We start from the raw sequence: 12,519 nt of genomic DNA, 5'->3' as shown, positions 1-12,519 counted from the left end.
GATAAGCCTGAGCAAGAGCAAGACCCTGTCTCTACTATTAAATACAAAAACAAAAACAACAACAAGAATTAGCCAGGTGTGGTGGTGCATGCCTGTAGTCCCAACTACTCAGGATGCTAAGGCAAGAGAATCGCTTGAGCTCAGGACTTGGAAGATAACACCACTGCACTCCAGCCTGGGCAACAGAAGAGACTCTGTCTGAACAACAACAACAACAAAAAGCCAAAAAAGCAAAAAAAAGTGGGATAAAGAGGAGAACAAGGAGCAAGGAAAAGCAGGAAAGACGAGGTGTCACGTGAGATTTTAGATATTTACACAGCTTTACAAAGTAATTTGAATAAACAAATGTTGGTTTCAAACACAAAACAATCATACTCAGAAATAGATGGAAGAAGGAGTGGCCCTGAATTGAAAGAGCCCAAACTGGCTGGGTTTTGTTCATTTCATTATCATTAAAGGTACATTTGTAGGATAACACTTCTCAAAATGTCCACGTTTTCCAGATAATACCTGCAAATACTAAAAATACAATCCTTTGTATATAAATTTAAGACATAGAAGAGAATTGTTGGCAACAAGTAAAGCTGAATCCAACCCTACCCCCTATACCCACCTGCTCCCAAAGGATTTTATCTTCATGTATTTCTGATTTGTATTGAGCTGCTAATTAAATTCATTCTGGTAGCTATATCTTTAAAGTTAATTTTTAGTTTTAGATACAGAGGGTTATGTTTAAAAAAATCACTATGCATGCTCTTCTGAGTCATTTCCATACTTTTCACCGTGTTCCTAATATTTTCAAATCATTAGTTGAAATGCTAAGGATGGTAAACATTTGCTCACATGCTTACTCCCAATTTGTCTGGTTCATTCCATCTTTCTTTTCAGCATTTTCAATTATAGGCATCACGCTAAATGTAAGATAATGCCCCCTAGTGTGTCGTATGCTATACTTGCTAACACACAATCTCTACAGAAGATGCAAATACAAATTTATTAGAAAAGGTTCCACCTACCATCTGGAAGTCCAGTATCAGGGTTCCGTGAATAGCCTTTCACACTTGCAGACTCTAATATCCTGGCTCTTTATGATAATATTCTAAGGGCAAATCCAGTTCATAGTTTTCCTTTTTTCTTTTTATTCTATTAACCTATTTCACTTTTGATTTCAATTACCTTGCAATGCATATAAAAATAAATTACAGAGAGAAAATATTACAGAGAGGCTTAAAAAGTTAATGGTAAATTAAATGCATGTTCTTTTTCATTATGCAAATTCGCAATGCTGAGGAACATTTAGCACTCTCTCCTGAATAGCACTCAACATTTTATATGCAGAGAAGTCAACAGCTCTAGTGAACTTTTGCCTTACTTGTGCGTTAATGCAGGAAATAAGTGCAGGAGTTTTTCCCGTTGTTTCACAAACCCTCAGGTAAGGTAAAACCCAAGGCACTGCTGTACCCAGAGTGTCCATTTTGAGTCATGTCAATCCAGGTTATCTTCCTGAAATAGATTATTTTACTCAGTAGTAGAAGACAAATGCTAATTTTGATTTAAAATTTAAATATTTAAGTGTGGTTAATTATTTCTCCTTAGAGAAACTAAGATCACTGAGCAAATAAACAAGTATAGATTTCTTGTTATAATTAATAGATGTCACTGTCTTATCTTGGAATAATTCTTACTTATTCACTTTCTGGGGGTGTCAAAACATAATGAATCAGTTTCCACTTATTAAAGTATAATAAACAAAAATTTCTTGTTGGTAATTATCCAAGTAAAAGTTGTTTTTTGCAAAATAACAATCTAAATCTCACTCTAAGTCAATTGTTCCTCAATTGGTATATAGGTGTAGATGCAGAATCCTCTTACATTCAGATTATCGATTTGAAAAATGTTGGTTCTAAATTTCGTTAAACAGGTAATCTTAACATTTCCTGTATACTTTCAATTAATTTTTTAAATTTTAAATTATAAAACTTTCAAGAACACTCAAATGACCTGTAAGTATAACACAAAAGTTACTATATTTAGAGGTAAAAGGTAGAAAACCATGTATAATTTTATGCTTATGTTAAAAGAAAGATAAATAGGGAAAGAAAAAGAAGGGAGGAAGGGAGAGAGGGAGGGAGGGAAGAAAGGAGAGAGAGAAGAAAGGGAAATGAAGGAGTGAAGGAGAAAAAAAAGAAGAAAGAATGTAAAGGAGAGGCAAGGGAAGGCTCTTATCAGTGGTCTAAAACACACCAAAATTTCTGGGTTTCCCAACTTCATGGTAAAAAACTAATGAATGTAATTAATTATTAAGTTGTAGCCATAATTCTTATTAGTTGGATAATATGGGCTTTTTTATATTTAACTCCCTGAGAATAACTACTTGTGTAACAGTTTTCATTAACATTAATAGTGATGAAAAGTGCATGCTGGCTTATGTTTATCACCTAGATTGGGTACAAACATTCCCCGCTCCTATGGAATTTTAGCCATCGCATACAGTATTTTTAGGTCTTAAAAGTGTAAACATCACAGAAATTACACATTTGTTCCCTAATCTATAGAGTCCTTTGTCTCTAATTGTTAAAAATCGGCGGGCTCTAAGTTCCCACTTTCAAACTTACAAGTTAGCCTGCTGTGGTGACAGAAGTTGGGAGACTCTACTGTCAGAGAGAAGAAGGTTTACCACTCACAGTGAAATCACCAGCTGGAGGGTCAGCATGCTCACATCAGTTCTCTGAGACTCAGTTCCCACAGGAAGAATGAAGCTCAGCTTAGATACAGTGGGTTGTGTTACAGGAAGGGACAGTTAGCTTCCGGTATCCGCCACTTTCCAGCCCTGGAAAGCAATCCTCTTTGTCAGAGAGGGGGGGTGTTACAATCCTTCAAGGTTACTCCCTGCAAAGGCAACATGCAGAATGACTCAGGTAAAGAGACGTTAGAGCAGGACGTTTGCGACACACCCAACATTTATTTCCAAAATTAAAATAAAATTTTATATTGGAACTATACTATAAAGTGCAACGTATATAGCATTCTTCTAAAATGTCAATCTCTTTTGCTGTTTCTTCTGATGGAGACAAATAAGAAACTGAAGACCACGTAAAAAATAGAAGCAAAAGGCAAGCTTATAAGATCATGCTTGCCAGAATAAAGTCAATCACTAAGGAAAACCCCTGTGGATTGTGTAGGTTCATCCGAATGGAGAAGGATGGCATAAACAATTGCATTCTCATACTCTGTTTGGAAATGCTTCACAGCACCATCGTTAATTTACTACCTGCAAATTTCACTTCATTCTGTTATGTCTTTCTTCAAAATCTGTATCACACATGCATATTGATGTCAGTGTTCTGTTTTTAAATACGGTCACTGAAAATAGAAGGAAAGAAAATAGTTTTCCATAGTTGTTTCTTTAGACAGCTAAAGCTCAACCCAGTATTGAGTTTAGCCATGCACTAGGATGCACCTCTATTTCTCCTTTATAAGGCAAGAGTGACCATGCGGGTTGGAAATTGGCAGAAGGGAATGCTAAGCCATGTTTACAATTAAGCTCAGCAAGCCCTTTAACTGCCTGGCTTCTTGAACGCTGGGTAGAATGATGTGAGCTCAAGCCAATTTTAAAGTCAGATACTTGTGTGTGATTTCTTTTAGGAAACTAATCAATCTTAGGACCTTTCTTCATTGACTTCCTTTCCCCACCACTTATAAACCTGAGGTAAAGGACAGTAGAAACTTCGTACACTTCTAGAAACAAATGGCTTCTGTTTCATCGCAAGTATTATGTTCTACATAGAATGCAGACAATAATTTAATGTTTTTCCAATAGCAAAAACCTAACTTTCTCCAAGGACATGAAGCATTGAAGTACAAGATGAAGTTGGACCATTTTAGGAAAACTCATGACTGGATAATCCTGAATTCCCCTGAGATCACTGCGTGGCTTTATTTGGTTGCTCCATTATGAGCTTTGGAGTAGGGGAAAAAAATGAGCTGTTGGAAAAACAAAAGAGATTGAATGGCATTAACTTCTTCACTTTATGATATAACCTCCCTCCTTCCCTCACTTCCTTCCTTCAAATGAAGGTAAAATACAATTTAAACAAGGTAGATCCCACTGAAGTGTCCAATTAAGAGAACGCATTCATTAAGCTTCTTATAAGTGGGAAACTCACGTGTGTATCTCATTTAATTCTCAAACTGTCATTGTCACTTTTCCTATTTTCAATAGATGAGGAAAACTCAGTTCAGATGTTGTAACTTGCCAAAGTCACATTTTTTATATAAATGGAGGTCACTCTTACTTCACCTAAAGCATAGGCCAATGTCATGTGACATTAAAAATAGTTATGAGTGAAGACACAATGGTGGTTTTTTTTTTTTTAGAGACAGAGTCTCAATTTATCACGCTAGGTAGAGTGCTGTGGTGCTGCGGTATCACAGCTCACAGTGACCTCCAACTCTTGGGCTTAAGCAATTCTCTTGCCTCAGCCTCCCAAATAGCTGGGACTACAGTGGTGGTTTCTATTTACCAGAATAATTTGAATTTACCGTCTTATTTTCATATTGATCTTCCAGAAGTCTCTATTAGTTTTCTATTGCATTCCAACTTCTTTTTGATATAAATCTCACTTATTCTCAAATAAATTACTGTTTATGATACAGCAGTATGATATTTTAAAATTTTTTCAGCCTTTGCCATTACTTACTTGGAATGTTTTTCAGCCATGGAATTAAAGGGAATAATACTTTATACACACTCACACACGCATACACATACCAAAAAAATACTAAATAAATAACTAAATTGAAAGAAAAAGGAAAAAGGACTTTATTGGCATGATCTTTGACAGTTTCATTTTTTTTCTGGTTAAAACATACGATTACCAGGTGATGCCTATGGCTCAGTGAGTAGGGTGCCAGCCCCACATACAAGGGTGGAGGCTTCGAACTCAGCTCCAGCCAAACTGCAACAAAAAAATAGCCGGGCATTCTGCCGGGTGCCTGTAGTCCCAGCTACACGGAAAGCTGAGGCAAGAGAATCACCTAAGCCCAGGAGTTGTTGATTGCTGTGAGCTGTGATGCCACAGTACTCTACCAAGGGCAAGTGAGACTCTGTCTAAAAAAGAAACAAAACAAAAAAACCCATACAATTATCCTTAATTGTGGCAATTATGCATCAATATAGAAACACATAAAGCTCAAAAGGATTGAGCAAGAAGAACAATGGCCTTTATCCTTTTTCAAAGCCTATGAGCATTATCAACATTTAATATATTTAGTATAATTTATGGCATATGAGAGTTATCAACCAGATTCTCATTATATTTAGTTATTATACAAAGGCAACAGTGATCAATATCAACTGGGAAATACAAAATGTTTCTCTTTGTCATAATGGAAAAGTTAAATTCAATGTATTTATTTCCATTACATAATATAGTGTGCTATTTATCTGAAATATGTCACTAATATATAATTTCCATCTAAAAGTGTTGAATTAGGAGAGTCTCCTGCCTAATAAGGTAAACAGAACATTTTTCAAAGTAGTATTTTGTGACAGGAGAACATTTGGAATTCATCACAGTCTGAAGGTAAATAGTACTCCCCTGAAACAAAAATCACCGAAAGAGAAAGGAAAGGCAATCAGCTTGGGGTCCTTTTCAGCTGCTGGCTCATCATGTTTCAAGGCAATAATGACACGGAGAGTTCGATACAGTGCACTTTGCATTTGGCAGCATCTCCCCTGCTGGGAGTTTTCTGAGAAGAACTCTGATGGTGTGAGGCTCCCATACTATTATTTTTAAGTGAAATATTATATTTCATTATAACCAGCTATCACTACAATGAATGAGACCTGGGTACCTTAGTATCTGGGAAGACGACAAATAAATCTCAGAATTTATCTCTTTATATTTTCAATTCTATTGAGTAAGCGGTAGTTTAGAACATCCCGACTACAGCATATGTCTCAAAAAACATGTCCTTGGATTTATATTTTTGAAATTGCATTTCATTGCTATCTTTTAAATCAAGTATTGAATTTCTCTCTTAAGCTTACTCTGCATTGAACTATTACATTCTCAGAGACCTACATTCATAGCCTTTTATGGTGACTCAAAGTAATTCTAGCAAAAACCTCCCACATATTGGCTATTATTAGCCATTAATAAAGACAGAAAATTAGCATGATTTCTAATTTACTCTCATTTGAAAATTGTGAAAATTTTAATTTTTTAAGCATTATTTGTTCATGATAGCCTTTATAAAAAGAGAGTAAGTTTACATTTTCAATCTTAAGAATTCATAGTTGGACAGCTCTTGGAACAGTTTCAATTACTTGGATTTTCTTTTTGCCACTAAGAAATATACCTAATTGGAAGCTCTCAGATTGGCTGTGCCTCTTCTCTTGAGGTTATGGTACTAGCACCTAATAAGATTTAGGTTTATAATAAATAAATATATATAAATATTTGATTAATTGAAGTGAAAGTGTAAGTCAGCTATCCCACTGATACAGCATTTGGGACAGCTAAATCACAGGATAAATTCTACTATCTTCTGGAGGTAATTTCCCCTGCCCCGGGAAACTCGTTTGAATCCTGCATTGAAACCCTGTAAAACGATGGCCAATGTGCTTATTATTAGTTATTGACTCTCTGCTTCAAACTGACCCTTCTTTGTTGAGCTTTGTGATTTTGAGTCTGGGCTTCTACAAACCCTGTATTTTCTTGCCTCCTACCAGGTCCCCGTGTAGCTCTGCCAAGAGGCAGCATTGGGAGAGAGAAAGTTTGTTTCATGTTGCCTTTTGTTTCTGACAGCATTTCAACAACAACTCTTCCCTGGAGCAGAAGGATTTGGGCCCCGATTGCAGCAATTTTTTTTTTTGGAGACAGTCTCCAGCTATCACATTTGGTAGAGTGCTGTGGCATCACAGCTCACAGCAATCCCCAGCTCTTTGGGCTTAAGTGATTCTCTTGCCTCAGCCTCCAAGTATCTGGGACTACAGGTGCCGTCCACAACACCTGGCAATTTTTTTGTTGCAGTTGTCATTGTTGTTTAGCAGGCCCGGGTCGGGTTTGAACCTGCCACCCTTGGTGTATGTGGCTGGCGCCCTGCCGACTGAGCTATGGGCGCCACCCACGACTGCAGCAATTCTGCTGATATTTTCCACACTCCCAAACTAGCCTCATTCCTCCCCCTGGGGAATGATGTGCTAGCTATATGATCCTTGTTTTTGGAAGACGTGGTTGCAGGCCTGTGAAGGCCCTGCTAGATCCCTGATCTGTGCTGGTCAGGCAGCACATCATCCTCAGAGATCTCAGCTCCAGGATCCACAAAATCCTCCCTCCAAGCACCTGAGATACAGCCACAGGGAACAGTGTGATTTTTCATGGAAACAGACCCCAGGTAGGAACTGATTGAAGTCTTTGCCACAGAGCACTGTGGTGAACAACTTGCCAAAGGAAAAATGTCCCAGTAACGCTGGGCATGCAGTGGTGTTGGAATTACTCAAACGATCACCTGTAGTTGATTGTGATGTCCGGGGATGAACAGGTGGCCTCTTTACTTGAGCATAACAACAGTAATGATAACAACAAGAATGGTAGGATGAGACCGCTGCCATTGATTCCATCAGAGTACAGCCTGTTAAACAGAAAATGACAATGTCAAGTCTTAAATTTTGAGCTGAAGTCACTTTCAGAAGAAACACAGAACTTCCAGGGCATCTCAAAAACAATCTTTTATTTCTTGAAAACAACACAGCCAACTTCTCAGAAAAACAGACAAATAATTTAATTGTGTAGGTTGTAGCTTTACAGTGTAAACTGAATTATCTTGCCAAATGTTCCTTCTGAAAGTTAGAATCTTGTTAGCATAGGAGTATCATAGACAGACTAAAAAGGCAGAAAGGGATTGTGATTGTAGGGATTTGGCGAGTTCAAAATCCACAGGACAGGCTGTCAGGAAGGGTGGACTGGAACTCTTGGCCAGGAGCTGCAGTCCTCAGTGGAATGTCCTGTTCTTCTAGGAATCTTAGTCCTATTGTCATGACCCTTCCACTGATTGAGCCAGGTCCACCCAGGTTATCTAGGATGCTCCCTTTTGCAGAATGTTAACTGCTTATGAGTGTAAGTCCTATCTATAAAGTGCCTGCACATAATACCTACCTTAGTACTTGTTTTAGAACAATGACACCAATATCCTAGCCCTTAAGACACACAATCCTGACCATTGAATATTTGTATATTCAGATGTGGACATCTGTTATAGGTTGTGCCCAGAAAAAGTGATGATTTTAATGCTAGAGTTACTCGGAGCCGCCTCTTCCAGTTAAGCACCCACCATCCTGTGTGTGCAGACAATGGCCTTCCCTTTGCTTAAAATAGCTCTAATAAAGTTACCTGGAGCAGTTGCCTTATAAAGACATGCCTGCTGTATTAGAGGCACAGCCTAACTACACCTTATGACCCATATAGCACTAACTAGGCCAGATGTTATCATGTTCTGGGGAAAACCTGGCCCTGGAGAAAATAGTTTAGACTCTGAAACAATCATGAGTTGTTTTCTAATTTATCTTGTCAGAAACCTAGAATGTATGTGTGGGAAGAGATTCTAGAAATGTTAGAATAAAAAGGATGAAATTTACCTTTTTTTTTTTTTTTTTGTAGAGACAGAGTTTCACTTTATGGCCCTCCGTAGAGTGCCATGGCATCACACAGCTCACAGCAACCTCCAACTTGTGGGCTTAAGCGATTCTCTTGCCTCAGCCTCCCAAGTAGCTGGGACTACAGGTGCCCGCCACAATGCCCGGCTATTTTTTTTTGCTGCAGTTCGGCCGGGGCCGCGTTTGAACCCGCCACCCTCGGTATATGGGGCTGGCGCCTTACCGACTGAGCCACAGGCGCCACCCGGAATTTACCATTTATTAAATTGAGATGAATGTATTGGTATGAGTATATATGAAAAATTTTAAATGTGACATCTTGGCCTGTGAAGCTTAAAGTGCACCTATCAGTTTATTTGGTTGTTTGACTAAAACTTGGATTCAGTTGCACCCACATTCAATAGGTTTCAGATACTAGACCATTAGTGGCATAATATATAAAAAGGAATGCCACTTAGTAAAAGAAAAATATTAGAGTGAATTTATCACATGCATTGTATATACCATCGACCTGGACCAAATATGCTTCCAGGCAGGACACCTTTTGCACCACCGTGTTAAGTAACATGAATGTTGAACCGAGTACCAATATCCTTGAATAGATCTGTGAAGATCTTCCTTCTTTTCAGTCTAGGTGTGGGGAAAATGAGTCTTGTGGTTGAAACAGGCTCTTTGGTTTCAGTGGTGGTGCCAGAGGAGTGTGCCACTCAAATCCCACTTTAAAAGAAAATCCACTTATATAACCATTTAAAACACAAACATTTAGAAATGTAAAAACATCCTTAGGTCACAGGAGATATGCATTTACCATATTTTATATGATATAACATCATATAAATATAATACATCAAATAAACTTTTCAGATCTATTCTCTGTGGTTTCTAGGATTTTTGCTTTGCTTGTTTTGAAATCCTTAGAACTCAGAGTGCTCCGTGCATACCAAATTCTCAATAAATATTGGGGGGGGTAATTAATCAATCATACAGTGATCAAATAGATTCTCAGTTCTCCAGTCTTTGAACTGTGCCCAGGTATAAATATAAACTTTCCTTATTGTCAAAGCACTACCATTTCATACATCACCACTTCATGATAAAAACAAACAGAACAAAATCTATGGATTCCCCACATCTCATATATGTGAAGTTTCACATTGTTCAAAACACATATTAAAATGCATCTCATATGGGTGAAATTTCAATTCAAAATTATTTCTCGGGAAAAGAGTATACCTCAGTCAGGTCTGAACAGAAATAGTTTGACTATATTGCATTCACAGGTTTTTGCCATTTTAAAAGGCCTTACTCAAAATAAATATTTCTACTTTATTAAAGACTCCAAAGTCATATAAATATGACCTTAGTTTTTAATTTGAAAAATGTATCCTGTGACAACATCACTATAAATATAAAAACTTACAGTTTTTATAACAAACACCATGTAATGAAATAAGTCTGGAAGAAATGACTATACACACACATACACACACTCCCATTTTTTTCCTGAGCTATTTAAAATATGTATAAATAGTCTATACCATTCCACTGAAATAAAAGGTCAGATATTATTATAAAGCTAAATATATAACCTGCAAAATTAACTTACGTTCTTAGAGTTTTCCATCAAGAAATATTTAAAATAAATTTTGCTTTTGTCCACAGAAAAGAAGCCATAATCTAAATAATCTAAATCTAAAATAACTTAAAGAGGTTCATTCTGAGTCAAATTTGAGGACCATGACCCAGAGACATAGCCAAGAATCCTTGAGCACCTGAACTTGTGGTAATGGGGTTCCAGTTTGACTTTATACATTTCAAGGAAACAGATTACAGGTGAGGTTTTAAATCAATATGTAGAAAGCATACACTGGTTTGGCCCACAGAGGTGGGACATACAGAAGCAGGAGTTTACAAGCTATAGACGGGTTAAGATTATTTTAGCTGACAATTGGTCGAAAGACTTAGGCTCTGTCTAAAAGACCAGGAGTCAGTGAAAAGGAATGCTGAAGATAAAGGGTGTGATAATTAAAGACAAAATACCTGGTAGACAAGGGGTTTGTTAAGTATATTGAGGACCTGCAGGTAGATCTTTCCATAACCTTAAGTCTGTTAGGGGGTCCCAGAGGCCATCCCTAAGAAGGGGAGGGTCATGATGAGGTGTGTCTGATCTCCTTTCTCATGGCTAACCACTCAGTTTCTGGGATCCTCTTGGCCCAAGAGGGGTCCAGTGTAGAGGACACTAACAGCAAGATGATTTGTGGCTGGGGTCTGGACCCTCAGGCAATTCGTCCCCAGGTATTCATTGCGGAGAAAGAGCACAGCTCATGGGGATGCTTAGGCACGTAGTCATTGTCTAATACTTCCCTCACCTGTCTTGTACTGTCTCCATAAAAGGCTACTGCGGAGGTTGCTCGGGGCTACCCTGGAATCAAGGTCAGCCTGCCTCCTGCAAGCTTGTACTTCTAATCCACTACACGCCTGGTTCCTTTCTGCAGCTATGGAGGCCAGAGCCATAGGGGCTGCAACAGTCAGTTCAGCCAGTTGCTGGTGGGGGAGCCTTAACATTTTATTTTATTTTATTTTACACTTTCACTTTTTATGAATCTTCTGTACTTTGAATATATCCCCCAGTAATGTATTATACTAATGTAGCTTAACCATTAATACAACAGTGTTGGGAATCAAGGCCTAATAAGATGTGATTAAGCCCTGAGGGCTCCCCTCTCATTAATGCTCTTACCATGGGTGTTGGGTTAGTTGTAAAAAAGTGAATGTTGTTGCCTTGTCTTTCTCTCTCTTACTCTCTCTTACATTTCCACCTCTCCCATAGGGTGGTACAGTGAGAAGGTCCTCCCCAGATGTTGGCCCCTTAGTCTTGGGCTTCCTTATCCCCGGACCATGAGCCTCTGAATGTTTGTTCGTTATTAATTGCCTAGTAGGCCATTACAGAAGCACCAAAGTTACCATTCTAAAGTATGTAGGAAAACTGCATTATCAGTTACGTCACAACATCTATAATTTTATATACAACCTTCAAGAACAACATAATATAATATCCGGAAGAAATAGGACAAAATGTACCCTAGTTATGTTTGATGTAATGTATCATCTGCCTTTCATACCATATTTGACCTCTTTACAAAAATCAGACTTCTTATCTGTAGGTATAGAACCTTCACCACTGACACACAATTTAAGTCATGAAGCTTTGTATAATAAGAAAGGCCCTAGAGATGACACCCACACTATACTTCAAGTCATTTCAGAAGATGTACTGTCACGAAGGGGATAAAAGCACGGACAAAAGATTGCTCTTTAACAGTAGTCAAAGTCGATTACCACAGAGCAAAAGAGACCCTCCCCCCGTGCTTAGGTGCTTAATTCTGACTCTAATGCCCACGGGGATTTCCAAGAAAGAAGAAAGAGAATTATTTTGAGAAAAGAAATTTTCTTTTTAAAGTTACCTATTCTTTGATAAATTCCACTAGCAAAGAAGGAAAAGTCACATTTGGAGCAGGAGCTCTATTGTGTAGCTAGAGCCTAACCTTTTTATCCCTTCAATCTGTTTTTTTTTTTTTTTTCTTTTCTCTGGCTCTCTCTTTTTCACTCTCCACAGCTTAGTAAGCCCAGTTGCTTTTTTAAAAGCAGAAGTCAGATTCTCAGCAGTTCCACAGAAAAAAGGTCTTCAAATAAGAGATCTATATGCTGTAAAACCAAAGACAGCAGAAGCCTGAAGTTAAGGAACTCACATTCTACAGCAAACAAATATATGATTTTAGCAGTAAATTGTAAGGTGTGTCTGAAATGTGATGGGGAAAATATGATGTAGGAAAAGGCGGGGGAAGTTTTTTACAGGCAGG

The sequence above is a fragment of the Nycticebus coucang genome, chromosome 16 (assembly GCF_027406575.1).
Source record: "Nycticebus coucang isolate mNycCou1 chromosome 16, mNycCou1.pri, whole genome shotgun sequence".
NCBI classification, from domain to species: domain Eukaryota; kingdom Metazoa; phylum Chordata; class Mammalia; order Primates; family Lorisidae; genus Nycticebus; species Nycticebus coucang.
This window is presented reverse-complemented; position numbering follows the sequence as displayed.